This window comes from Phlebotomus papatasi, chromosome 1 (genome assembly GCF_024763615.1).
Source record: "Phlebotomus papatasi isolate M1 chromosome 1, Ppap_2.1, whole genome shotgun sequence".
In the NCBI taxonomy this organism is placed as follows: Eukaryota; Metazoa; Arthropoda; class Insecta; order Diptera; family Psychodidae; genus Phlebotomus; species Phlebotomus papatasi.
Window position 1 is genome coordinate 109,614,493 of NC_077222.1, and position 27,000 is coordinate 109,641,492.

General features: G+C 33.8%; 1 protein-coding gene across 1 annotated transcript in view; it reads right to left on the minus strand.

Annotated features, from left to right (window-relative positions):
* The window catches only part of LOC129799229 (zinc finger and BTB domain-containing protein 20), a 213,780-nt gene extending 187,597 nt beyond the window's left edge, over window positions 1–26,183 (minus strand). The window contains exon 1 of the mRNA XM_055842926.1: window positions 25,187–26,183. The gene's annotated coding sequence lies outside the window, so the exon portion shown is untranslated. The remainder of the gene's footprint in view (window positions 1–25,186) is intronic.
* Window positions 26,184–27,000: the final 817 nt, after the last annotated feature.

Consider the following 27,000-nt stretch of genomic DNA (forward strand, 5'->3'; position numbering starts at 1 on the left):
TTTAAGATTGTCCTTGGTATTGCCCGATCGCACCTACTTTTCGTTTTAAGCAGAAGAGGCGCTTCACGCTGTAACAACTTAGACCGGCTTCAGAGGCTTCAGACCTAAGGTTTAGCCCAGTTCCCGATGGTCTCGAAATTCAAAATAGCAACCAATATTATTGATTTTTCAAAATCAAATGGATCACTTGCCCAGCCCATGTTGTTCAATCTTAAATGATAATTTTCCAAAAAATCTTGGTTAAGAAGAAATTAGAGAATTTGAGCCATATTGCTAAGCCTAATATCTGAATTTGAAACCCGTATTAAACTAGGTTTAAATATTTCGAAAAACAAGGGATAGTGCTTTTTCTCACATGGTAACCCCATATTTTGGCCTTTCTAGAATGCCAGTAAAGGCAATGCCAACAATTTTTTCATTTATTTCAGCGATTTTCATGACTATTTGTTAAAATTTGTTAATCTTAAATTACTAGACTTTCAAAAATTACCCCAATGACAAAGCATTGAAGTTAAGGCCGGCTTTAGACCTAAGGCCTAGCCATAAAAAATTAATTTAGGATTGGATTATTAAACATAAATGAAGTATCAGGCTCTCAAACAGTAATAAAATTGCCCGTTATTTAGTATTTTGATAACTTTATAAGCTATAAGCTATATAGCTAAGCCTCCTAAGCTTTAAATCTGAAGCCGGTATATAAGTTTCCAAATTTTAAGTCTTAGCCACAACCCAATCTTTTAAGACTACACCTTAAGCGCTAAGTCTCAGCCATAAGTCTTTAGTTTGTTTGAAACCCGTATATAGCTATGGCGGATGTTTCTTGTTTTTCAGGGAAAATTGACAATTAAAGAATTCGTAAATAGAATTGAGCCTTAACTTTTTTTTGTTAAATCCAATAAAATGTGGATCATGTCAAAGGCTTAGCCAAATGGCTTAACTTGTCTAATTGAGTGTTGATCAAGGTTTTTGGGAAAATTTTGATTTAGGATTAAATAAGTTAAATTGCTTTCGCTCGACCGGTAGATTTATTTATTCAATTTATTTATATTTGCTATAGTATTTCGTCTATACATCATTTTCCACTCAGACTACGCTATCACTCCGATTTTGCCGTTTAAGTGTGAAAAAATTGATTTTTCCAATAATAACGCTTTGAAATCACTCAGATGCCAATTTGACTGCCTCTACTCCACCAAGACACTTAAAATAGGGTTTTAAATGGAAAGTCCCGCAAAATACAACAATTCTTTGATATAGTTGAAGTTCAACAAATGACTACTTGGGGCACTCTGGATGAAAAAACGAGTTAAGAAACAAAAAACCTCGCTTATCTTGGCTTCTGAGTAATCGATGAGTTCAAGTTCTACGGCAAAATTATAGAGAACATTCTGGTCTACATTTCACCCATATAACACTTTTCTGTCAGTTCATCCAAATCCTTGATATTTTGGTTTAAATACAAAATTTGTATAATTTCACGAATTTGATTCAAGATAACTGAATGGCGTCTCCCAACTTCAGCTCCAAATCGAATTTGCATGCACTCCGAGTTAGCTCACGTTTTTGCGTATGATCTAACATTAATAGGTCAATTATTCCATGAATAATACGAACCAGTGACAAATTCGTAGAAATTGACCATCAAACCGATCAGACATTCAAAAATTGACCCAACCGGTCGAATCGAGGAACGCGATCGAGTGAGGTATTTTCTATTATTGAAAGCAAATGATCAATGATATTTTCAAATACCAGTAAAAGTGACTGTGCTATTGAGGATTTTGAAACCTTCGAGAACTGGGCTAAACCTGTAGTCTGAAGACCATTTTACCCTATGTGAAGGACACATTTTGCGTTCGTAGCGGAGAGCACCGGAACTACAAAAGATAGTAGTGCCGCGCGTGTTGCTCAGCTGTCACTAAGAACATGAAATATTTTCTAAGATATTGTTTTGTTTGCAAATTTATGCAAATATCTTATTATAATGGTATTCAAGCGATATTAATAATAACACTGTGCAACAATTTTAAACTTTTCTTTGTGTCCCTGGGTTTTCATGCTATTTTTTTTCTGTTCCTAGGGTAAAATGATTTACGAAAATACTTATCATTTTGATTTCATTTTGTTTTTGCGCCTGGAATCTAGGCAAAACCGTTTTTTGATACTTAGGTGTCTATATCTCCGATTCTGCTAAACCGATTTATTTCTTAATATAGGAAAATTTTTTCTCCTTTAGATCCCGATAATCCTTTGGACATATTAAGTTCGTACTACTGACACCAGGGGCGCTGTAGTCTAATAAATGTCAGAAAACATGGAAAAATCGAACTTTTTAGCAACTTTAATCAAAAATATCTCGAAAACTAGGACTGCTCCTAACAGTGAGTATTTTTTGGAAATTATATTTCTACATAAAGCTTTTTGTGATTTTTTTTATAAAGTACTTAAGCGTTATTGGTTAAACGTAACACATTACTTTACTTGTAATTGTATTATTTCTACAATATTCAAAAGTAAAATTAGGAGATGATTGAGAGAAATTCATTTATCCGCCATTAATGTAGAAGGATGGTCGGGTAGTTTTACACATGATTTTTGGAAACACACATTTTTGGGATAATAAATGATTATTTAGCTAGTAACCCATTTTAAAAATAAGCCTTAAATAAACCTTCAACTGTGTGGAACCGTCGCATCCTTCCCTAATGCCCTAGACACATTTAGGAATTAAGTTGAGAGACGACTTTACGAAATTATAATCAAAATAGTGATCAGAAAACATTTTCGTCTATTTCTGACTAATCCATCTCTTGGCTTAAGCCGAGAAACGGCTAAGTTAGTGGGAATCTGATGGGAATGTAGTCTAACAATTATTCTGAATATAATTACTTTAAACCGTAATGCCCTAGGCGCACTTACGACTTAAGCCGAGAGACGATTTAGTGAAAATGATGGAAATGAAGTTTAACCAATATATCGAATATAACTACCTAGTCCCCGGCGAGTGGCCTCCAAAGTTGAAGCCAATTTCTTACTTTCACATACAAATGCGTATGGGAATTTTTCTGCACTCGTGATCGTTATGCTAAATATTTAAAAAGTGAGAAGTTTTTCAGTATTATAAGATCCCTTTCCGTATGAAGGGATAAATATACTAAATTTTTGTTTAAATAAATTTTTTCCTTGGAGCACTGTGAGCTGAGTCCGAGAGCAATTTAGGAATTGGCTTCAAATAGTTCCATGTAAAAAGGCCAACTTTCCAGGCGCTTGATAATTACATTAAGCCGTCTCTCGGCTAATCCACAAGTTTGTCAAGGCCCTGTAGGGCATACCATCTCGATCTCGCTAACAAGGTTTGAAATAACCCCTATATCCGGGTAATATTTGAGATCTTAGCGCTAAGATCCCCTTACCCTGAGTCAGACGGGATGCCATAAAAACATTTTTAGAAAAAATCCGTTACTTTGACCACTAAACTTCTTTTCTTCATTTCAATTTATAATTAAAACAGTGCACATTTTTTTCTGTCAAAGTCGCACACTTCCATTAATGAAGTGTGAAATAACACATCTAAATAAGGTTTTGATCATGTCTTTCGGAATTACCGTGATGTCCATCGACATTTGTGAGAAGCTTGAAGTTAAAAAAAAAACGTTTTAAAGGAATGCTGAATTTACAGGCAGGCAATCTGAGTGAAGTCGTGCATTTAGCGTTCATCTTCATTTGATGCCCAACCTTACAATCCATTATGCAGCGAGAGTGCACTTTAAGGGGACCATCGCTTCAAATGACGGTCAATTAGAAATGACCTTTAGACGTCGCCAGGGAACTCTTTGTTAGATCAATTGCACTCTCTTAATGTTGGAAAAATTACAGTGAAGTATTTTTGCAGATCACTGATGGATTTGTGCGAACCTTGCTTAATATAAATATAACATTCTGCATAATAGTCGACCCCCCCCCCCATACTCCAATCTCACTTTGCTGCAGCAATATTATTATTTCCGACTTAAAAAGCGACACAATAGATCACCTCTCTCAGCCAGACCATAATTTCTGCTCCTCTGAAAAATTCTCTGTATGTACAATTTTATAATTTCTCGATCATGTCTTAATTGAAAATCAACTTCAATGTGCCAGCCCACAAATCGCAAATCACATACCAAAAGAGCAATCTCTAAAAGCAATCGCTTGCAATTGATTGATTGTCTTTCAATTTGCTATGGTACAATCTTCCCTTTGATTTTTCTCTGGCAACAATTATTATTATAAAGTAGCGACATAGCAATCAAATGGACCAATTCTAACGAGATCATCGACCACGTACACCCAATTACAATTAGATTCTCTGTCAAGAGTTGGGTGGAAGATTTTGTCTTCGGGCAAGAAGAAGGAAATGGAAGTGATAGGACTCCAATGTGGATAAGTAATTGTGCCCTTTTCTACAATATTAAACTCCCTCAGAAATACATCTCATTTGGAATTGAGCCTATCTGGCAGTATTATTTGCCAGTGAAACCATTTAATGGGATCGTGGGTCGATTGATTGCAATCTTGGCGGTGATGGCAGTGAAAGAGATTGGAGAGGTCATGGGTTTATTTAATTGGTTTTTGGATCTCAACATGAATAAATTTTTATTCACTACTCAACCATCTCAAGGTACAACCGAAACAGAAGTTACAATTAAATTGACTCTTACACACACGAAGAGATCAAGGTTCTCCTTGTGTCTGGGAGACCACAGCTTGTCATGCAATTCTGTACCGGAGACTTCCAAAGGCCCAGGGGATACCGCGCACAGACCCAAGAGACACACCACGGACGGAGAAGAAAGAAGTGAAAAGTGCACGGATACAAAATAGAAGAAGCTGTCTCATATTTCATCGAGAGTATCTTGCAATAGAATCAGACAGACAATTCTCACTGGAGATGGTTGAGATGAGTTCAAGCTGCTATTCATATAAATTCACCTGGTGCTCTCGCGAAAAAAAAAGGAGTGAATTGGATACAAACTAACAAGCAAAGCGTGAAAAACGTCGCACATTTTCTTTCTACATTGCATAAGATTTACTATAGTGATTATTTAAATATATACAGGTACGATGTACTCAGAGAAATTTATACAGACTGACCCTAAATTTACCATGAAATCCTAAACGAAAAAGTAAATCATCAAAATCGGTCTGCGACTGAGGCGCCCCCAGTGTTGCCTCAACGAGGTCTAATGTTTTAGAAAGTTGTAGTACAGTGCCCGCTTTATATTCCGGATGATTGGGAGACAAAATGACAGATGTCCTCTTCGTAATCCGGATGGATTTTTTGAATTTGTTCAACGTCTCGAAAATATAATACAAGATTTTTTTTGTAGAATTAGAATAAAAGTTTTAAAGAAGATTAAAAAGACATAATTAGAGAATTCTATGCTATTATACTTCATTTATTAAACAAAAACATCACAAGATAATTCATTTTCATTCGTGAACAGACATGCATACATGACCTCAAAATGTTTTTAAATGTAACCGTCGAGAACTCGTCCGGATTACGCAGATTCGGATTAGGAAGCGGGCACTGTATTGAAGTTTTTCATTCCCGCTCTGTCATCAAATTCGGTCCAATAGAACCAGAGATATGAAGTTTAAATAGTATTTCATAAACACTATTTTTAAAACAATACTTAAAATTAATTTGGAATCTCTGTTATAGTGTTTAACTTTAAATATAAAGGCTAAACAAGAGTTGTACCGCCTTGAAACCTTTGGGGGAACACGCAATAAGTTGAGTCAAGGACCATTAACATGTCCTTCAATCTTTCCCCAATATTTGTTCACGCGGACATTTAAGTCAGTCCATAAACGAAAATACCGTTGAATTATTTCTAAAACCGTAGACCCTTAAGGCTAGCACTTAAGGGTGGTCTTCATAGATCAGAAACCGTAAATCGAATAAAAGCGAATTAAGAGAAAACCGATAACAGTCCATAAACCGTTTTCAACGAACATCCAACTTTTTTTTTAAACCGAAAGTAGTATTTCGAAAATCATTAAAAATATGCCATAATTTTAGATTTTAATTTGTCATTTAAATAAAATTGCTATAATCTGTTAACCTTTTTTTCGGGTAAGGCTACCTTGCGTCCTGGTCTTCCGAACATATTGGCTGAAGGACCAGTTCAAATCTAATTTCATACAACTTTGCATTATTTTTGGTTTTTCGGTTTTGGTCTAAAGTGAGATAAAGTGGCTTTCATTGTGGTAAGAATTTTGTCATAACCAAAATATCGTGAACTTACCTAAAAACCCGTATGAAGTCCGAAAATTTAAAACGATAAGTTAAACAAAAGTGAAAAGATTATAGAAAAAAAACAATATCTTTTAAGGAAATTGAAATTCACAAGTTTTGCTATCTTGAGATTTTACAAACGTATGAAAAATTCACTTTTGCAACAAACGTTTACATAGTTTTGTCAATATTGTTGACAAATGAAGTGTCAAGAATACCGAAAACTCGAAATGGAAAAACCGCCAGCGCTAAAGCGGTGAATATGTGAACTTGTATTTCAGAATTCTGCTCGATTTTCGAATAAGTTTGACTTGGCTTTGTATCTTTGAAATCTTTAAAATGTTGTTATTGATCAGTGCCATTTTGTTTTTCTTAACTTTCGATAAATCTATCTTAAATTTATTGTGCTATAAGGATAATTTTTCAAAGGCTCAAAATTTGAATATTAGACATTTTTAAAAGAAATTTTCAAAAAATATTCATTTAATGCTACTCTTTTACGTCTTTTATATATTTCAGGATTTTGAATTAAAAACTAAAACTCATGTAAGCTTGTAATGTAGATAAATTTTGCAAAAAAGAAAAATTTTAAAAAAGTTTTAAAAAAGATTAAAAATACATAATTAGAGAATTCTATGCAATTATACTTCATTTATTAAACAAAAACTTCACGAGATAATTCATTTTCATTGGTGGGCACACATGCATTCATAACGTCAAAATTATTTTATATGTAACCATCAAGAACTCGTCCGGATTACGCCGATCCGGATTAGTGAACGGGTACTGTATATTTTTAAATTAGATAACGAATTTTGAACGGACAAATAGATTAAAGATAAAAATTGTTTCTGATGTATAAGGAGTCCCGGTATTATGCACATTTTCGGGACCAAAAAAACTACGCGAAATTTCATTATTTATCCAGAAAATCTGCATACCCGTAGGGGATTTCTATTAAATAAGGGCAAAAAACAAACGAACAGTAAAAAATTCAAAATGGCAGTAAAAAATTAAAAATGAGCAGTAAAATATCTTATTACGGTCAGTAAAAAAAATTTAACCTTTACAGAAATGGTTCTAATTTGCATATTTAATATTTTAAATTGTTGAAGATAGAATGAAAAGCCCTTTATTTTCCCTTTGACAAAATTTGGACGATAATATCACTGTTTCATTTTTTTTTTGTTACTAAAATCAGCTGTTCAAAAGAAATAAATTATAAGTAGTACTTTTATGCCTCAGTTTTTCAGTAAATTTCTAAAATATTCAAAAAATACCGTAATAAAAGTAATTGTTTTTTTTAATAAATGACCAAATAGTGAATTATTTCAAGAATTGGCTCCCAATGGTACTCTGAAAAAAATGTCTTGTTAAACCTACAAATGGATCTTATTCAAATTTTGCCAAAAAGAGGCTGTTTACCAGTTTGACAAAAATTTGTCTTACATTTTATATGGAAAAACATCCCTTTGACAAATTTTTAGCAAAGTCAAGTTGATCCTTGGCTGACGATTTGATAAAACTTTTTCGTATTCTGTATGGAAGGACATTCTTTTCACAAACTTTTCTTATTAATTTGACAAAACATTATTTTTATCAGAGTAGGCAGAAATGCATAATTTTGTGTGTATAATCCCGTCAGATACATAATCCCGAAGTGCGTAATCCCGAGATCCCCTGTATTATACGAGCTTCAGACCTAAGGCTTAGCCATGTGGCTTATCTTCTCTAATAACTTATCAGTCAAGATTTTTTGGAAAATTTTGACTTAGATTGGATTATGAATGCCAAATTACCTATTAGAATTTGGAAAATCAATAAAATCGGTAGTTGTTTAAGGTTTTGAAACCCTCGGAAACTGGGCTAAACCTCTAGTTTGAAGACAGTATCCGATTTTCTTACAAAGGTTAGGCCCAATTCGACAAGATGGGAGTCCACTCCGGAGTCCGGACCTCTAAAAGGATTCTAAAGCAACTCAATTAACACTAAACCTACCAACACCCTGTCAAATTGACAGGTTTATAATTAGGACATACTTAAACAGTACAATGTCGCTATCAAACTTTATGAATTTCTTACAATTTGCATGTAATATATTTTTCAGTGTTCAAATTTTAATTTTTCGCTCTTTTCCGAGACAAATTTGTTGAGTATCCTACCCTACGGCGGTTTGTTATCTGACCGAAAAACGAACAAAAACGGTCGGTAGTATAATAATATGAAAATATAAATTTCTCAACTCATAATAACTCGAAGATTCTTCATTTTAATGACAAAAATATTGTGAAATGGAAAAGTCGAAATATGTAATAAACGGACAAGTACGGTTTCGATTGAAAAACGGACCGAAGAATGCTTATAAAAGATGAAGAAAACATTCTAAAGAAGGCTATTCCAGTGTAAGTTATTTATGACAAGACTCACACAAGGCATAAGTTTTCTCTCTACTGCGCACATGTTAAGTTTGATTTACATAATCTTAGTTAAGCTACATCATAAACATCTATGCAAGGTGGTTGGAATAGTGGAGTGAAATTACTGAAACAATCTCTTGACATTTGAGACATTTAGGTGATGGGGTCATCAAACTAACAAATAGAATCCTCCAAGTACCTCTTCTTTCAAATCGCACTTTGTCTCTTACTGAGCTATATGTTGGATTATATTTCCAACCCAAGTATCTCTCAATGGGCTAGTCATCATCTTGCCCGCTCCCTTCGTTTTGCTATTTCTCAGATCAAAAACCATGTTGATGAGCGTAAAATCTATATCTTTTATTTATTGGCTTGGCTTTGACAAAACTCGTGAAAATGTTTCACTTGCTGGGACAATTTTCACGCCCAGATATATTGCAAGTTTCAAAAAATCATTAATGATCTGTACGGTTTTGGATATCCGGATTTAGAATTTATTTTATTTGGAGACTTTTTTTTTATAATGGCCTTCATAGTTATTTTCTTTGGAATTCCAGAAGACAATGAACAATAAATTTGTTCACAGCTTATGTATTTACCAAGTCTTCCTATGCGTTGATTCTCAATTAATACCTCAACTGGTCAACATACTTAAATTCTCAAAGAAGATTTATGGCACAGAAGAACAACTTCCTTCTCTGCGTGAATATTCTCAAGTGCATACAGTGGATAACTTATATCTTAATCTAAGCAAAATTTCTAATTAACTTTTCCTGTAATTTTGCAACGCAAGTGATTTAGAAGTTCTTTTATTGTTAATTCATCCCGTTCATGCGACGCCATTAATATTGCGACGGTTATTGTTTTTCAGAGTAAATAAATGACCCGCAAGTTGACTTAAAAAAGTAAAAAGGATAGAAAAGCTTTTCGAATTTAAAGAATATATATTTATCTTAAGAATTCTTTTGTGACTTTAATTAAATTTGAAAAAATAATCTAGGAGAAGCCTATGCTTCGTAAGATCTCAAGCTTCGTAATGACTAACCTGAGCATTTTCCATTAGTTTATAAAATATGGCTGCGATGAGTCACTTTTTTTGAGAAACATAGGGAAAATTTAGTCATTACGAAGCTTGGGATCGTACGAAACATTGACACTTTCCCCTACATTTTTATATTTATTTATAACAATTTCATTTTACCGACTCATCCTATTGGATACGGTTTATACTTATCAAAGATTCCAAGACCTTTCCAACGAACCGAAACCCGCCTCAATCGATTGAGAAAAACGCTCTCTAGAGTTGTTCAAACAATTTTTCTTGAAAAATTATTATTATGCCTTTTGCACACCTTTTAGGTTTGTGAAATTTCATGTAATCAAAATTCACGTCCTTTTCTTTCTCAGATGATTTACATAAGTGTATTCTATTCTATCGCACCCAAAATTGGATTGAATTAAATTTAATTTAGTGTGATGTTCAAAAGAAGAAGAAGAGTGAGAAAGAATGGGATAGACATATGCAGAACTTTTGACAAAAAAGAGATGTGAAATTTAACTTCAAAAGAATTTTCTAGACAGCTTCTAAGACCACAAGTTGATAATCTCTAACCGTTTGACCTCAAATCCATGATACCCTCCCGGACGAAAAGACCGATAGACAATTGAAACAGTTGATGTTGAAAAAATTCAATTGGTAGTTGAAAATTTTAAGGGATCTTAAATAGAAGAATTATGTACATATCTCTCTGTGGAGTTGGAGCAATAAAAGATTGAAAAACATAACAAGCAGAAGGCACTATATTTCAAGTTTATGGGAGTCTCCGTCAATTGAAATACCACCATGTGCGAGTTTTCGCTATTTAATACCGTGAGAGAGCCCTCGAGATTATTGTGAATGAAAACCATTAGCATACAAGAGGCCTCCGGCAGCATGTGGGACTCCGGGGTGAGATCTAAGGAGAGGCACAAAAAAAAATCATCATCGAATGCAATTTAGACGAAGACAAAAAAAAAACAAAAGCGTGGGTGTATATTTTCACTTCAACGTGTGACCCAGTAGCTTTAAAAAAAAAAGAATCTACTCAGAAGATTTGAATCGCTCCACAATCATTAAAATAAGTCCACTAAATTTTTTTAAACAGACCAATTTGTTCGATATTCCACTTTGTCCGGAATTTCACTCAATATGGATATAGATTTAATTTACGACTCTGCGGAATGAAATCCGTAACAAAGGCTCACAAGAGACAACCGGTCAAAAAATCTCGCAAAATCGTGTCAACGTGATTTTCATAAAAAGAATTGACTTCTTTGTATCCAAAACACTTTCTTCCAATTACACCAATTTTGGTTTTGCTTAAAGATCTAATGGGCTGGCATAAGCACTACGCGTCTATTGATAATGCTTGTGGAAAACTGGTTAGTAACGAGTCTTGGGAAACACGCAATTAACGCATAAGAACCATTAGAAACCCAAAAGAAATTGGTGACAAAAAAATAGATTGGACACTAAAAGAGCTTATGATTGTGTCGTATTCTCATGAAGCAAATTTATGTGGTATTATAAAACCCATGTAAAAAGAGTTAAAATAAAAAAAATGAGTCAAATATGTCAAAGCTTAAAAATGATAAGAATACTTCGCTTCGCCATCTATCGAGTTTCTCAAAGTCACAATATTTTAACATGAAAACGAGGTTTTTGGTTTTCGGTTAAAATAAGCCAATAGGTCAATTGGCTTCAGATTGTTTATAAGGGGTAAGGAAAAGAACAAAAAAAATAGGAGTGGGTTGGAATTGACGCCAACGCTAAGACGGCGATGGCCGCACGGAGGTTTGGTCAAAATAGAATACGAATTTTCTTGTTAACAGTTGAAATTTGTTAAGTCCTGTACCTAAATATCATAATGTAAACCTACTTCCAATGAAATTGTTTACGTTTGCAAAAACTCTGGAAGTTATAAACGTTACTATTCAAATTGGTTCCTAGATCGTTTTTAAGCCGTTGTGGTATCATTGCTTTCTGGGTCTTTGTCACTGTACCTGTAAATTGGAGGGCCTATAGAGTCAGTCCGGTCTAGAATGTCAGAAACGATTAAGGACGTATGGACCTGCATCTCTCTGGAATGTCTGGCTGGGTGCTAAAAAGGTGTAACGGCTAGTTACCCTAAGAGAGCCCATTTCCTCTCAATCTTTCCAAACTGAGGTCGGCTTCAGACCCAAGGCTGATAGGGGAGACTGGGGCAAAACTTGTCAAGACGGATATTTAATACTTTCACGAGCTCTGAGAAAACTTAAACGTTTTATAATGAGCACATTCTTATAGGAAATTTACTGCTCTACAACATTGCAGTAAAGTATTTCCCTCTATCTCGAAAGAAATGTAATTTTCGATTCATTTTCTAAAAGTCGATTTTGTGTAGATTCCAAAAATTGCTGGGGCAAATTTTGTCAGTCTTCGGATAATTTGTGGCGTTTTATTCTCGCAAACGTTAAAAATATCAAATAGACATATCTTTATAGGAAATTTATTACTCTACAACTTTGTCGAAGATAATTTTTCTCTATCTTAACGAGAAATGTGCTTAAATTGAGCTAATCAGTATTGATATTTTCTGTAAGCCAAATATTCCAAAAATAGGGCTCAAAATTTCATTATTTTTTATTTTATATAATGCTTCCTCGAATCCCTTGAAACTTTGTAAGTTTAAGAAGGTTCATGAAGGCTATCTATAATAAAAATTTCAAGCGTCAGTTCCTTTAATTTTAGAAAATAGTTAATATTGAAATTTTCGTTTTGACAAATTTTGCCCCAGTCTCCCCTACCAGTTTTTCGCTAAGATGGCTTTGTTGGTGTCTGAGGATGAGTCAGAAACCTTTTCAGACCTAAATTGAGACTAAATGTGTCGATTCTGACAGGTCGAGAGAGTCAGTCCGGTCTAGAACGCCAGAGAAGAAGTACGTGTAGACTTGTATGTTTCGGGGAAATCTGTTTGGATTGGATGCTAGAAAATGTGGCGGTTAGTTGACTAGAGAGAGCCTATTCCCTTTCAATCCTTCCAACCTATGAATCCGACTCGTAGTTTGCACTATGACAACCCCAATTGATGAACTCTGCTATGACATTTGTGAAACAAAAACAACACTGGTAAAAATAAAAGGGTCAAATTGACCCTTTTCCAAAGGATGGATCATATTTGACTCTTTGAAAGGGTCACCAGGAACCCTTCGAAAGGGTCACGGTTTTGACATCTATTTAATTCCGGAATAAACGAATAAAAAAACAATGAAAAAGTGATCTTTGGTGTTCGCTCAGATGAGAGAAATATGATTTCAGTAATAAGTTTACAATAAAACATGATTATTCGTGATAAATGTGCATACTAAATTTCAAGTGATACAAAAGTGAACCTTTCAAAGGGTCAAATACGATCCATCCTTTTGAAAAGGGTCAATTTGACCCTTTTATTTTTACCAGTGAAACTTAAAGGCCCTTACACATTGAAATTAATTTTTGAAAGAAATCGTCCGCACTAATATAGGCGTAAACGTCAAAAGTTTGCTCAAAATTGCTCAAAATGTATAGAGGTCTTACGAGATTGCAAGGGTTATGACAAAACTGAAAATATTTAACCAAATTCCTGTTCTTAATTGACAAACTGTTCCTTTTAATTACGAAAATATAAAAGTTTACTAGGGTTTAAAGTGAATATCTGAGCGAAAAACTTCGACAGATTGAAATTGACATTGATCTATTGACAATCGAATTTTACTTTGAAATTGAAATTCACCAAATCGGAAAGATATACGAGCACCATAATGAACTAAACTCAGTAAGATAACCGTACCAAATTTCGGCATAGTTGCATGCAAGTGCCAAAGTCATAAGTCTGAAATGGAATATTCTTAATGCAACTTGTTTTTTGTCATTTATTTTTCAGGAATGTTGTTTAACATTTTGTAGATAGTTTGTTGTAGGGAGATGGGCCACTCCGGCAACCCTAATATCGATGGTTCCTTGCCCTCCGGAATTCTTCCAAAGTCCTTTTCGTATCACCTCGTTCGTAAAAGCGACATTTTTTGTTTCTTTTTGCATTGTATAAATCTCTAGAGTATGCATAACTAAAAATCATGGAATTTTGAGGAACAAAAAAGTGGGCGAAATTGTAAGCTGTCCGGAATTTGACACATTTCTTCTAATGACTAATTTATATAAATATTTAAGAATAAACGAATAGTAGAATTAAAATATCAAACGTGTAAAATTCTATAGTACAGTAGACTCTCTCAAAATTGGGCATTTGGGACCGAAATATCACCCGAATTAGAGAGAAATTCGTGCAACAAACTGTTTAAAACGCAACGATTTTTTTCTTCATCTGCATACTCATACTAATACTAAGTTTACATACTCGTATTATATGGAAAATTTAGTGAAAACTCCTTAATAATGTAAAATCACATTATGACTAAGACAAACCATGGCAAATTTGAGCATGTTTGCTTCATTTGACAATCATAAATCAAACTTGAAAAATAACAACAAACATTTTTCAAATGTAACTGCTGCCCGAATTAAAAAATAGCCCGATCTTAAAAGAGCCGAATTAGCGAGAGTCTACTGTAATTGATCTTCGTAATGTAAGTCAACTTTTTAAGTCATAAGATTGCTATGAGCATCACCTAAAATGATGATAGTCAATTGAACAAAAGACATTAAGTCAAAGCAAAGAAATATTTTCGAATTTCCAATTATTCAATAGTTAGCCTACTTGATTTGCTACGGCAACTGACTGCTCAGTGGCGAAAAAAAATCCATCACTTTTCTACGTCATGACGTTAGCGATTCTATTATTGGATGGCAATGTTTGAATATTGTCTCTGTTCAATTGAGTTCCGGTTGTGTAGGGCACTTAGAGGTGCTTCAATACTCGAGGCAATTCGTCAGGGTATTTACATCAATTGACTTGAGAGACAAATATGATGCACCAAATTCACAATTCACCCTGGAAACATTAACGTTTTTGGGAGATGTCAAACATCCTGTAAAAGTGAACTATAATGTTTTTCACCAAAAAAAAAAACACTGTTGTCACGTAAAAGTAGTCAAACAATCTTCTGTGACTTGTTCAATGACCCTGAGTTCGATATTTGGTCAAGGTGGTGGATGCAAAGTGAACAAATAAATATTATTAGCGCAACAGCATCTTGGCCCATGCAGGCTATTTACCCAAGTAATTTGCCATTTGGCAAAAAATATATAGCTAAAAATTATCCTAATCTCTAAATGACACATTTTTTTTCCTGCACACTACCTCAGTGTTTGGTGCTCTAAGATACTTTTCACGACTTTTTCGCGCTTTTTTGTACACTAAAGAGATAAATACTATTTTTTTCCATGGCTGCAGATAGGAGTAAAAACCACTGTCATTATACCTAATAATCGATGAGCAATTAGCTTTTGGTACGCGGCAATTAAGGAGATTACTGAAGTAAAAACTTTCTAATTTTCATCTGGAAAAATCCCGAAAAATTGTCAGAATTTTGTCAGAATGACGTTGTACACGAAATTTCGAGTAAAGAATTTCATAGAGATATTCAGATTAGCAATGAGCATAAATTCCTAAATTACCAATTAGTATCTTTTTCTTTAAAGGCGATTAATTTGACAATTCTCATGAGATTTTCAGCACAGATTAAAGATTTAACTCGATTTAATGATTCTTTTTGCAACATTTCCACTAAAAATATCATCAGGCAGCATCCTCATAAAGTCTGTCGCTTTCTTTTACGCAACTCAACTCAGATTTTCAATAGATTCACATGAAATTGTTGCACGCAATCAAGGCGATATTACCAAAAGATATTCACAATCTTGAGGTGTGCTTAGGACGGATATTATGTGGTTGTGCCTAGTTGATGCTTTTCTGATTGTACAATAATTGTTTGCACACCATAATTATTTTCTTTCATCTGAGTAAATATTCGAGGTGGTTAATTAATTAAGTCCCGTTAAAAGCATAAATTGACAATATTTTAACGCTATACGGCATCCCCAAGCTCTTCCTTTTCAATGTTCATCTTGAGATAGACACCTCAAGCTCCATTGTCCAATGAAACCGTGTCTAATTGTCAATTAACGTCATATTAACTGGATTAAATAACATTTTCAATTGAAAAAAAGCTCTTTCTTGCACATACATCGTAGTCATATATCACGAGAAGTCGAGAAAGCTGAGATATATGATCAATTTTTTCTACCATAAAAAGCCTAATGTGAATGAATATTCCAATTATGATTTGCAATGCATCATGCAAATAAACATCTGTTTCACATTGTGTTTTTGTTGATCTTGATTCTTTTCCCACCTGTAGCTCAAATGTGCTAAACAAATGAAGCGTAAAGTCTTCTTAAGTTTATGGGACTTGTGATTCTTCCGTTTTAATAACTGTTCAACGGGTTAAATAACCTTGTTTATCCTGCAAAAGTTTCCTATTAAGTTACTGACAGGTTGCACCCAAGGGGTGAATGAGTGGCTCTAAAAGTACACTGAGAAAAAAAGAGGGTGCGATTAACTTTTTTTCCTCATAACTTTAACACTTTTTAGGTGTAAACATATATCAACATTTTTTAATGTTAATTTTACACCTTTTTAAGCGCAAAAAATACTGTAGGGTAAAATTGACATTTCCGGAATGTTATTTTAACTTTTTCGGATTTCTCTCAGTGCAAACCGGAAGCAGCAATCGGTAAAATTCTGCCGATCTCGAACTAAAAATCGACAGATCGACACTATTTTGCAGAAATTCTACGGAAATACTGGAGAAATTCTTCTGAATCGACAAACCGGCACGAGATCAACAAATCCGTGCGTAATTGGCACAATTTTTGCAAAAGATCGGTAGATTGATACTCGAATGAACCTCTGCAAAGAAGACGTCATATGAACATAATAATAATAATAATAATAATAAATACTCCGAAAGAACTCCATAAAGAATTTCCAAACTGGATTCACTTCGGACGGAAATTCCGAAAAGATTTTCCGGACAGAAATCCCCATTAAGAACTGTCAAATTTTTCCCGTTTTCTCTATTCGGTTCCTGGGATCACAGTGGCGCAATATGCAAGACCATATGTTCTTGGGCGGTGAGATCCCCGGCTTGACTTTCAGTTGTGAGTTCGAGTCCCGCCCGATGCAAACATAATGTCAGAAAAGGACATTTTGACTGTAATATAACGTAATAAAAATGTATCGCCTCTGACCAAAAACTGCGGGAATAAAGAAAAAGCATCCAAATTACGAGGAAGGTGTTCCTGGGCGATCTATGATCAGCAGATTCTTCCAACACGGGATATACGATTATAGGGATGCTTGTCCACCGAAGAAATGGTCGAGATAGTCCAAATAGTTTAGAAATAAAAATTAGTATTTGGTGCTACGCCGTTTTTGGTAATGCCCCAGTTTCCGCTAGTAGAAAAATTATTTGGATATTTTCCATAGAATATTCCAACGAAAAATTTCTAGCCCTGTAAATTAGTCATACTATAACCTATATTTAAGTGAATAATTATGTTAATATATTGTAGTGAAACTGTATGCAAATTATATTTTAATATATTCTAGTTACATTTTTTTTATAAATGAGTTAAGTTATATACAAATAATGTTCTTTGGTAAGACGCCAGTGGATTATTAAATTCTGCTTCGCTTACGAAACAATGGAAAAATTCCGCAAAAAACAACAATAAACCATATTTATGTTAGTCTAGAAAGTTCATTATTAGATCTATAAAATTAGAAAAAAAAACTGAAATACATATTTCTTTTTAATGATATGTTGAAAAGAATATTAAAACATTAAATTTTATCTTTTTTTATTTCCCAGCCTTATCTTTGAAATTTCAAGTCAAGAATGAGATTTTGTGCACTACTATTGCTTTCCCTAATGTAAAACTTCATTACATTAAATTTTGAATTACATTGAATCTTTTAAAGAATATTTTAGCTCATAATAAAAAAAGCGACAGATCGAACAACATGCCAAAATTAAAATAATTTAAAATTGCAATCGTTTAAAAATGGTTTAAAAAATGTGTTGCATTAGACTAAATTCCAAACCTTAAAACAAACAGCGAGTAATTTTGAAAAATTCATTTTATTTTTGAGTAGGAGAACTGTGCCAAATTTCGGCCAGCTTACAATATCGTCCACATGTTTTGTTCCTCAACTTTTTATTAATTTTTACTTTTTGCATACTTCAGAGATTCTACAATGCGAAAAAATAACTAAACATAGCCCTTCTAAGAACGAGATGATGTGAAAAAGACTTTGTAAGAACTCCGGAAGGACAAGGAACATTGAGAATCAAAGTGGCCGAATATTACCCAAAGCTACGTCTATATTCAATGATTTTCAGATATGTTTTAGAGGCAGTTCAGGGGGTAAATTCTCTAATTTTCGTGAGTTGGTCACCAGTGACACTCACAAAAAAAATCGATCAATTTGTTCTCCGAATTATTTTTGAGTCACTGAGCTATCATTCTGTGAGAAGTGTCACGAAAATAACGTGAGAAATGTCACAAAGATGGGCACGGAAAATCACACTTGAGTGACAAATTTTGGTATTTTCTCATTTTTAGCACTTCTCATGTTCTCACAAAGTGACAGAATTTATCCCCAGGAGAACATTTCGTCCAAACCGTGTTGGTCCAAACATACCTATAACCGGGAAATTCGCCATTTTGATTTATTTAAGGTCAAAGTCAATGACAAAACCGATTGAATTTGGATTTTTTGGACAGGTATTGAAATTTCGAACCCGGCTGCATAGGTCTTCATCGGTAATGAATCGGTTAAGTACCAATTTTTTGATTTTCAAATGCTTTTTTATTCATTTTTTAAAAATGTATTAAAAATATTTCAGAGGAAATAAATACGATAAATTATCTGCAAGGTTCTAAGCAACACTCCTTAAAAGGAACTTAAAGAAAATCAAATTGGCGCTTAGGGTCGAATGACAGGGAATTCTTTGACACTTTTGTCAAAATGTTGAAATTTATTCAATGTATCTAATAAAATGTAAGTAATATGATGTTTTTTCACTAATATACTTCTTCGATAAGGATAAGTGTTCAAATTTCGTATTTCAAATGGTAGAAAGTAGGGTGTCAATAGGTGCTAAGACGAATTCTTAAAGTGTCAATAATTAGTGTTCCTTTCACTCTACGTGCAACCCATGTTACGTCCGTAATATGATGTATGCCTAAATTTGATAGAGTTACCCTAATGATTTCAGTGTTGATCCCTTCATCGTTTCCCTTACTTAAAAGTTTTCCTAACTCAAGTTTTCCATAAATAGCTTTAGAATAAGATGGGGTAATTCGGAATCATGTCAAATTTGGAATTTTGAGATTTTCTCACTGTTTCAGAAGGTCAAAACAAGAAAAGAAAACCAAGAAGAAGTACAAGACTTTTTATTCGAGAGTAACCTCTTCGTCGTTTTTTCTTTTTACCATTTAAATCTGATAGGAAATCTTAAAGTTCCGAATTAGACATGATTCCAAATTACCTCATCTTAGCCTAAATCATTTTAAATAGTTTTTAGAATAATGAAAACCAATTTTTCAACATTTCACGATAAATAATTATTGCCATTGTAACTAAAAATAAGGCATTTGTCTCTTTGCCTTTCAACGGATGAATAAACTATTTGAATTGTCTACCAAAAATTGAGTTAATGCACAACCTTGAGAAGCATACAAATTATATTTATTTGGCATCAATGCAGAAACGATGCACAAAAAAAAGTGTGAAAGAATTATGATTGAGAGAAATAAATAAATTTAACATGGGAAATATTCAAGGTATACACACCCGGTATTATTTGCTGAGGTGAGAGATATTTGTGCAAAGTAAAAAGAAAAATAAAGAAAAAACTACTACAAAGAATTGGCATGATTCTTGCATTTTGCATCGAAAGTTCTTCATATAGTAAACACACCTGTTCATGTTGAATGAAGAAACACTCTCGAGTTCTCATCTTCCATGCACATTTAATTTATGTGCACCAACCAAGTGAATTATTAATGCAGTTCTGTGTTTTTTTTTCTCTTTCTTGATAATTGTTGCAAATACCAAATACAGAAATTCCAATGAAGATATTGAAAATTACCGAGAGTGAGATGAATTCCCGGATTTTCACTGACATTTTCAACATTTTCTTGTAACACACCAAAAATAGATGCGTGAATTAATCCATAATTTTTACCATTAACTATTTTGTATTTTATAAGTAATTATAAATTACTGTTTCAGAGATTCCACAAATTGACACATGCTACATATTTGATACAATGATTTTTTACCGCTTTCCCCTTGCTCCTCAATATTTACCTTTTTTAATAATTTATAAATTAAGTTATGTATGAGTATTAAGAAAATGTCGCCAAACACGTTAAGCGGATTTCCACCAAATGATCAAGTCTGGTTTGGTTCGTATGTGCGTAATTATACTAATCGCGTGTGCAACTCTTTTTACTCATATTCCCTCTATATTGATTTTTTTTTTAATCAAATGCATTCACAATTCTAAAATGCTATATACTCGGTGGTAAATATAATGCGTACCCGAACGCAAGGCGCTAGAGAAACTTTAAGTGTATTAAACTAAAAGAAAAAAAAGTACCGAGACAGCGGCATTGGATAGATATTGCATAATAGCCTATTGGTGTAGGTACAGGAATAAATTAATCAGCAGAATATCGACGAATTTAATCTAAAATTTTAAATTTTTCACGCTCTGCGTGAAATATTGCAAGTGTGAATGAAGCAAGTTCCGCATTTTCTTCAGCCACTGTGCTACTTTAGAGAAAATTTTCCAAAGAGGTGGAGGTTTGAGACTATCAATTTTATCGATTAGAAAATATAATTGATTTTAACCGATTTGTAAATTACTCAAAATATCGGTTTAAATATTTTAAAAGTAATGCAATTGGATTTTAGATTAAAAAAAACCGATTCGTTATCGGTTCATAACCGATTGAAAAAGGTTTAAAGGTGTCTGAAATTCCAAGACCTTTCCAACAAACCCAAACATAACCCCAATCGTTCAAGAAATATGATCTCTAAAAACGATTTAAAATCTTATTTTGAAAAAATGTTATTAGGACCATTAGGACAGATTCAACGATATTTTCGTTTATTCTCATAAAAACAAGAAAATGTTCTTTAAAAATAAAATCATTATAAAGCTCTAAACTTTGTAGAGGAAAGCACGTTACCTTCGGACGATTTGTGCTTCGTACAAATCATTTTTTTCAATGTGTTATAAAAGAATTTGGCCCATTATAATATTATATTTTAATACCTTATCCAATTCCTCAAATTTTCAGAAAAGAGCTTTAGGTGAAATTCATAAGGAACATAGAGAAAAAATTGTCCGAAGCTTCACTGAGAAAAAAAAGAGGGTGCGATTAACATTTTTTCCTCATAACTTTAACACTTTTTAGGTATAAAAATATATCAACATTTTTTAATGTTAATTTTACACCTTTTTAAGGATAAAATTAAAATGAAAAAGGACTAATTTAACCCCTAATACACCTAAAAAGGGTAATACTTAGGGTAAAATTAACATTTCCGGAATGTTATTTTAACTTTTTCAGATTTCTCTGTGTTGAGTCATCCGAAATGTATAGCGGCTAACCCCTATTTAATTCTTTTTTTTTAATTATGGAATACTTCACGATCCTATGATTTTCAGTTGTCAGATTTACGATATTTTTAACGAGAATATCTATTTCGTAAAGTGAAGATTTTGTAGTGTATTCGATGAGCTCTTGAATGAAAAGCTCACTAACTTGATTTTTCCAGTTCTGAAACCAACTCTCTTCCTGAGATAAGACGATGCATTCAAAAGGACTCATAATAATAAGTTCTGACAGAGAGCATCTCCAACAAAGTCGATAATGTGAGCCACTTGAGAACAGTGAAGTGCAAAAAAATGTTCATTTTTCATTAGAATATCACCATAAATCGTTAACAGGAATGCTGAGAGCTCTGGGAAAATCCCTGGTTACTAAAGCCCTCATTCTTCGCAATTTTCTAACTGGAGCTAAAAGATCCATCTTATTTAAATCAGTTTATCTCTATAGAATATTTGTAGGCTTGAGTCATCTTGGTAGTGAAAAAGGGTGTATGATGTAGATTAAGTGAGAACTAGAGTCCAAAATTCGTATCAGTATTCCACTATGTGATTCCAAATGATTCAAATGTATTCCAAATCAACCGTTCTGTTCCATATTATTCTACCTTAGCAGAACAACTTTTCAGGAAAACCATTTAAAGTTGGCAAATTCCTATGCTGCATTTGCATTTTTTTTTTGTTGAAAAAATTGAACATATTGTCACCCGAATAGTATGGAGTAGAACTGTCACAAAATCTGATTCTTTTTCCAACACGATATCCTATTTGGCCCAATTATTCCATTTGCGATTCTGTTTATTCCTGTGTTCGAATTTTAAATATTGCATTGGCATATTTAGTCGAATGTAAGCACTCGGCCGTCGATAACTGATCGGTCGTAGGTAATTCTAGTGCCATCTATACCACTGTGATGGACAATTGATATTGTGATTCCATGTGATTCTGATTCTATTCAATTGATTCTCTTCGAGCTTCTAATAGTATCTTTTGATTGATTCTATGGATTCTATGGACTCTGACATAAAATGTGTCAGTTCCAACTTGGGTAACTCTTTGGAAATCGGGGATATATAATGTAATGGGGTAATTTGTTACAGAATCTGAATTTTAATTTCGACTAATCGTCACTATGTCAAATGGTCAAAGAGAAAAAGAAGACCCCGAAGAAGTGCAAATCCTAACAATAAAGAGTATTACTTCACAGTTAATGCACTTCAAAGTTTAAATTTAAATTCCGTTTAAAACTATCCCATAACTCAAAATCTGTCATATTTGATAGAATTTAACTAGAATATGTTATTCGATTGATTTAAATTTCCTTTAAAGAAGGGTGGCTGAAGTAGGCAAGAGGGTTAAGGTCAAAATATGTGTCCATTTGATTCAAATGTATTCAAAACGTATAAGTTAAAGTGCCCTCAAGTCGACTGGTTCCTCAATTCGACCTGTAGAGTTATTTATTCAATTTATTTATATTAGCACTAATATTTGGCGTATGATCTAACATTAATAGGTCAATTATTCCTTGAATAATACGAATCAGTGAAAATTTTATAGAAATTCACCATTAAAATATTCAAATATTGACCACAGGTCAAGTCGAGGAACCAGTCGACTCGAGGGCACTTTACCCTAATTTTTTTTATCCCGTATTTCCCAATTATTCCATTAATTGTTCTTTTTATTTTAGTACTCGAATTCCGAGAATTTTAAACTTAGTCGATGACTGATCGGTCGTAGGCGACTACAGCCTATATGTAGTTGCAGAACGGATGTTGGATTCTGCCATTATATTTAATTTTAAGGTTTCTATTAATGACTCTATTTGAATTCCTAATAGAATCTTGTGAGTGATTCAATGGATTCGATGGATTATAGCAGAAAAATGTGTCGATATTGACTTGGATAGCTCTTTGGCAGTAGGGGATGCATACTAGACTATGCATCCCCTACAATGAGATAATTTGTAACAGAATATAAGTTTGAACTTCGAAATGTCCACACTGTTTCAGATGGACAGAATACGGGAATTAGGATAAAATGTATCGATATAGAAAAATGTATCGATCACAACTTGGGTAATCCTTCAGAAGTAGGGGATGTATACTAGGCATAAATTTTGTGAACCTGTATAAGATACCTTTCCTAAAGAGTGCAATGGGGTAATTTGTAACAGAATCCAAGTTAAACTTCGATATTTCCGCACTGTTTCAGATAGACAGAATACGGGTAGTATTCTGTCGATCGGAATGTATCGATCGGGAAAAGTATATCAATCACAAATTGGATAACCCTTCGGAAATAGGGGATGCATACTAAGCACAAATGATTTGAACTATTATATTATTCCTAAAGGGTGTAATGGGGCAATTTGTAACAGAATCTAATTTTGAAGTTCGATATTTCCGCACTGTTTCAGATAGACAGGAAACGTGTAGTATCAATCACAACTTGGATTACTCTTCGGAAGTAGGGGATGCATACTACGAATAAATTATTTGAACTAAGATATTATTCCTAAAGGGTGCAATGGGGCAATTTGTAACAAAATCTGCCTTTGAACTCTGTATTTCTGAACCGTTTCAGATAAACAGGATACGGGTACTAGGGTACGATGTATCGTTAGGGAAAAAAGTATCGATCACAACTTGGATAATTCCTTGGAAGTAAGAGATGCATACTAGGCGTAAATGATTTAAATCTGTACAAGATACCATTACTAAAGGGCATAATGGGGTAATTTGTAACAGAATATATTTAAGTTTGAACTTCGATAGTTCCGCACTGTTTCAGATGGACAGAATACGGGTAGTAGAGACCCAATTGAATAAGATCAGTTTATTTTCTGAATACAGAAGTTGGAATTACAGAAAAATCCAGCTAATTCTTATGACATTCTCAGGCATTCCCCAATTTCAGTTCCGCATAAAATTTGAACATATTCCACGTTGGCTCACGCTAAAACTCTCACCTATCATTAACTCAAAAAAATGTACTATACCATTTTTTCTATTGCTAGATCACATAACTGTCTGTTGCCTTAACATGAAATACCCTTCGTGTTTTCATATACTTTGAATATTGAATTTTTTTTCAAACTTTTCAACTGTTTCTTTTTTATTGAGTTTCATCACTTTTTCCTTGACAAGGCAGTCTACCAAGTTGGTACGACATCTTGGCAATCTTCTGCACAGCACTTTGAGATAAAATAAACGAGAGAAAAGATCGTAATTAGTGATTCATTGCTTGCATTTTCATGTTCCAGGTATAAGAAGTGCATCATAAGTATTTGGAAAACGCACGTTGGAAGATATTCAGCGCACTTACAAATCACTGTGGTGCCACCGACCAGTAGGATGCTGGAAGATGATAGTTACGGTGAATGAGAAATAATGTCACAGCGGAGATGCGGCAAAAAAGTCCACCAGGTGAGTGATATTATCGATATTATTAATTATTTTCACCAGCGACATTGAGGATTTGAACTTTATGGAAAATTGCAGTTAGCAATTTGCAAGTAAAAAAAAAAAAAAGAAAACGCATCTTCGCAAATGCTGTCAATCGTTTTGCAAAAGTATTCAAAGAGACAACGACGCGAATATCAATAATGAGAAATGCATGCATCCATCTCATTCAGGGGGAAAGTGATAAACAAGAATGTCCATTGGCATTCTATCTATGTTCGTCGCATATGGAAGAGACTCCACAAAGATATTTGCAATAGAGAAATATCTTCGATGACAAGGTGGAAGGGAAAATAAGAAGAAAAAAAAACACTCACCGATTTTCTACCGATGGTAAACCAGAAGTTGATACCAACTGTTGAAAATGTTGTCTAGTTGCATGCAACTTTTGTGAATAACCCAAAAAAACCAGCTTCAATCCAGTTCAATCACATGCAATCCTTAACTCCTTTTTCCTGATCAAACAATCAGCATAGCACAGCACACTAAAAATTTGCAAAAATCCTGGGATTTTCAAAAATTCCTTTTTTTTTCCTCTTGCACAGTTCACAAAATCCGAAGAAAGTCTCACTATTTAGTATCGTTCTAGAGATTGCAAATAGTTATTCAGTCACAATTGCCACTAATTTTTAGCTATCACTGAGAGAAAATTTGTTTTTGAAATCGTAATGTGTTTTAAACTATGTCTGTTTCTCTATATTTTTTATTATGGAAGACTTTCACATTTTTTTTTAAATACAAAATTCGTCTATGAGAATTTCTGTTTTAGAGGAATTTTTCGATATATTTTTTTTCACAAAAATCACATAATTTACTAAACCAAAGTTGCTGTCTTCAAAAGTAAAATAGAAAAAAGCACTAGTGCAATTTAACACAAACACATTGGCTTTACGATGGGAGCAATAAATGTTTCAACTTAAAAAAAAAACTTAGTGAAGTAACAGAGGAATTTTCAATTATTGCAATTTGTAGTGAAAAATTCAGTATTAGACTTTATGCAGAAAAAGAAACAACACCAATCAGTTCACAAATTAAAAAAAAAATAAATAAATAAGAAAATATTCTTCTGGGATGCAATCTACGCAATCGATTGACGGAAGAGTCTGGATGGTAGGTACAGTGGCTGCTTCCGGAAATGGGTTGGCAGTGATCGTGGCTGGATTCTCACGGAAACACACACTCCGCACAGCTTAGAGCTTCACACAACACTCTGCGATCGCTGGGTACCGACGATTGCTGGAGTACCTCCAAACCGACTGACCGAGTAATACAGTCAACCAAGAGTGCTGAGCTCCACCGAAGCTCTTGCCAATATTTCCAACACCTGGAGGAGCTCCATATACTCTGTGGCGGAACCCGAACTGCGGCCGCAGATGCGATTGTGTGAGACATTCAAGTACTAAGAGTGGCGGTGGGCAACCAACCAGCGCCAAGATCTCCATTCCACCTCAATTTGGCGAGCCCGGGGTCCGTGGCTGAGACAGAAACTTAATCCATGAACCAACACACTTTTGTATATGTTCGGAACAACTGTTTGTAGCGTGGGACACACACGGCCAAAGATCACCGGGCGATTCCTCACCTTCCCGGCTAACACTTTAAGTACTTATTATGTTTTTAATAAGTTCCTAATTCAATACCTTAATTTTAAGGTGTTTTACAACATCCGACTAATTAAAAAAAATGTGAAAATGAGTCAAACATTAGCGCTTTTTAGGGAATACCCAAAATACCCAAAATAATATAGCATGCTTTAGCCTTAACACTAATGGCCTCTACACATTGGGAGTATTTTTTTTTTATCAAAAATTGCTTTTTTGAAGGAAATTCCCTGCAGCGTTGTAGGGGGAAACGTCAAATTTCTGTCAAAAACGCAATTTTTGACGAAAATTGCTTCCAATGTGTAGACGCCTTAAGTACTTAATTAAGGCCTTTCAGTCCTGTATTTCAATCGTATGTACATTAACTCAAGTCAAAGTGGAAAATTCGGTCTAATCCTTTGTTCTTCAATTTGACTATATTTGAGGTCTTGAAGAAGATCCCATCCAGGATCAAAACGTTGGCAAAATAAAATCAAATTGAAGAACAAAAGATTAGAGCGAATTTCCCACTTTGACTATTTATGGCTTCG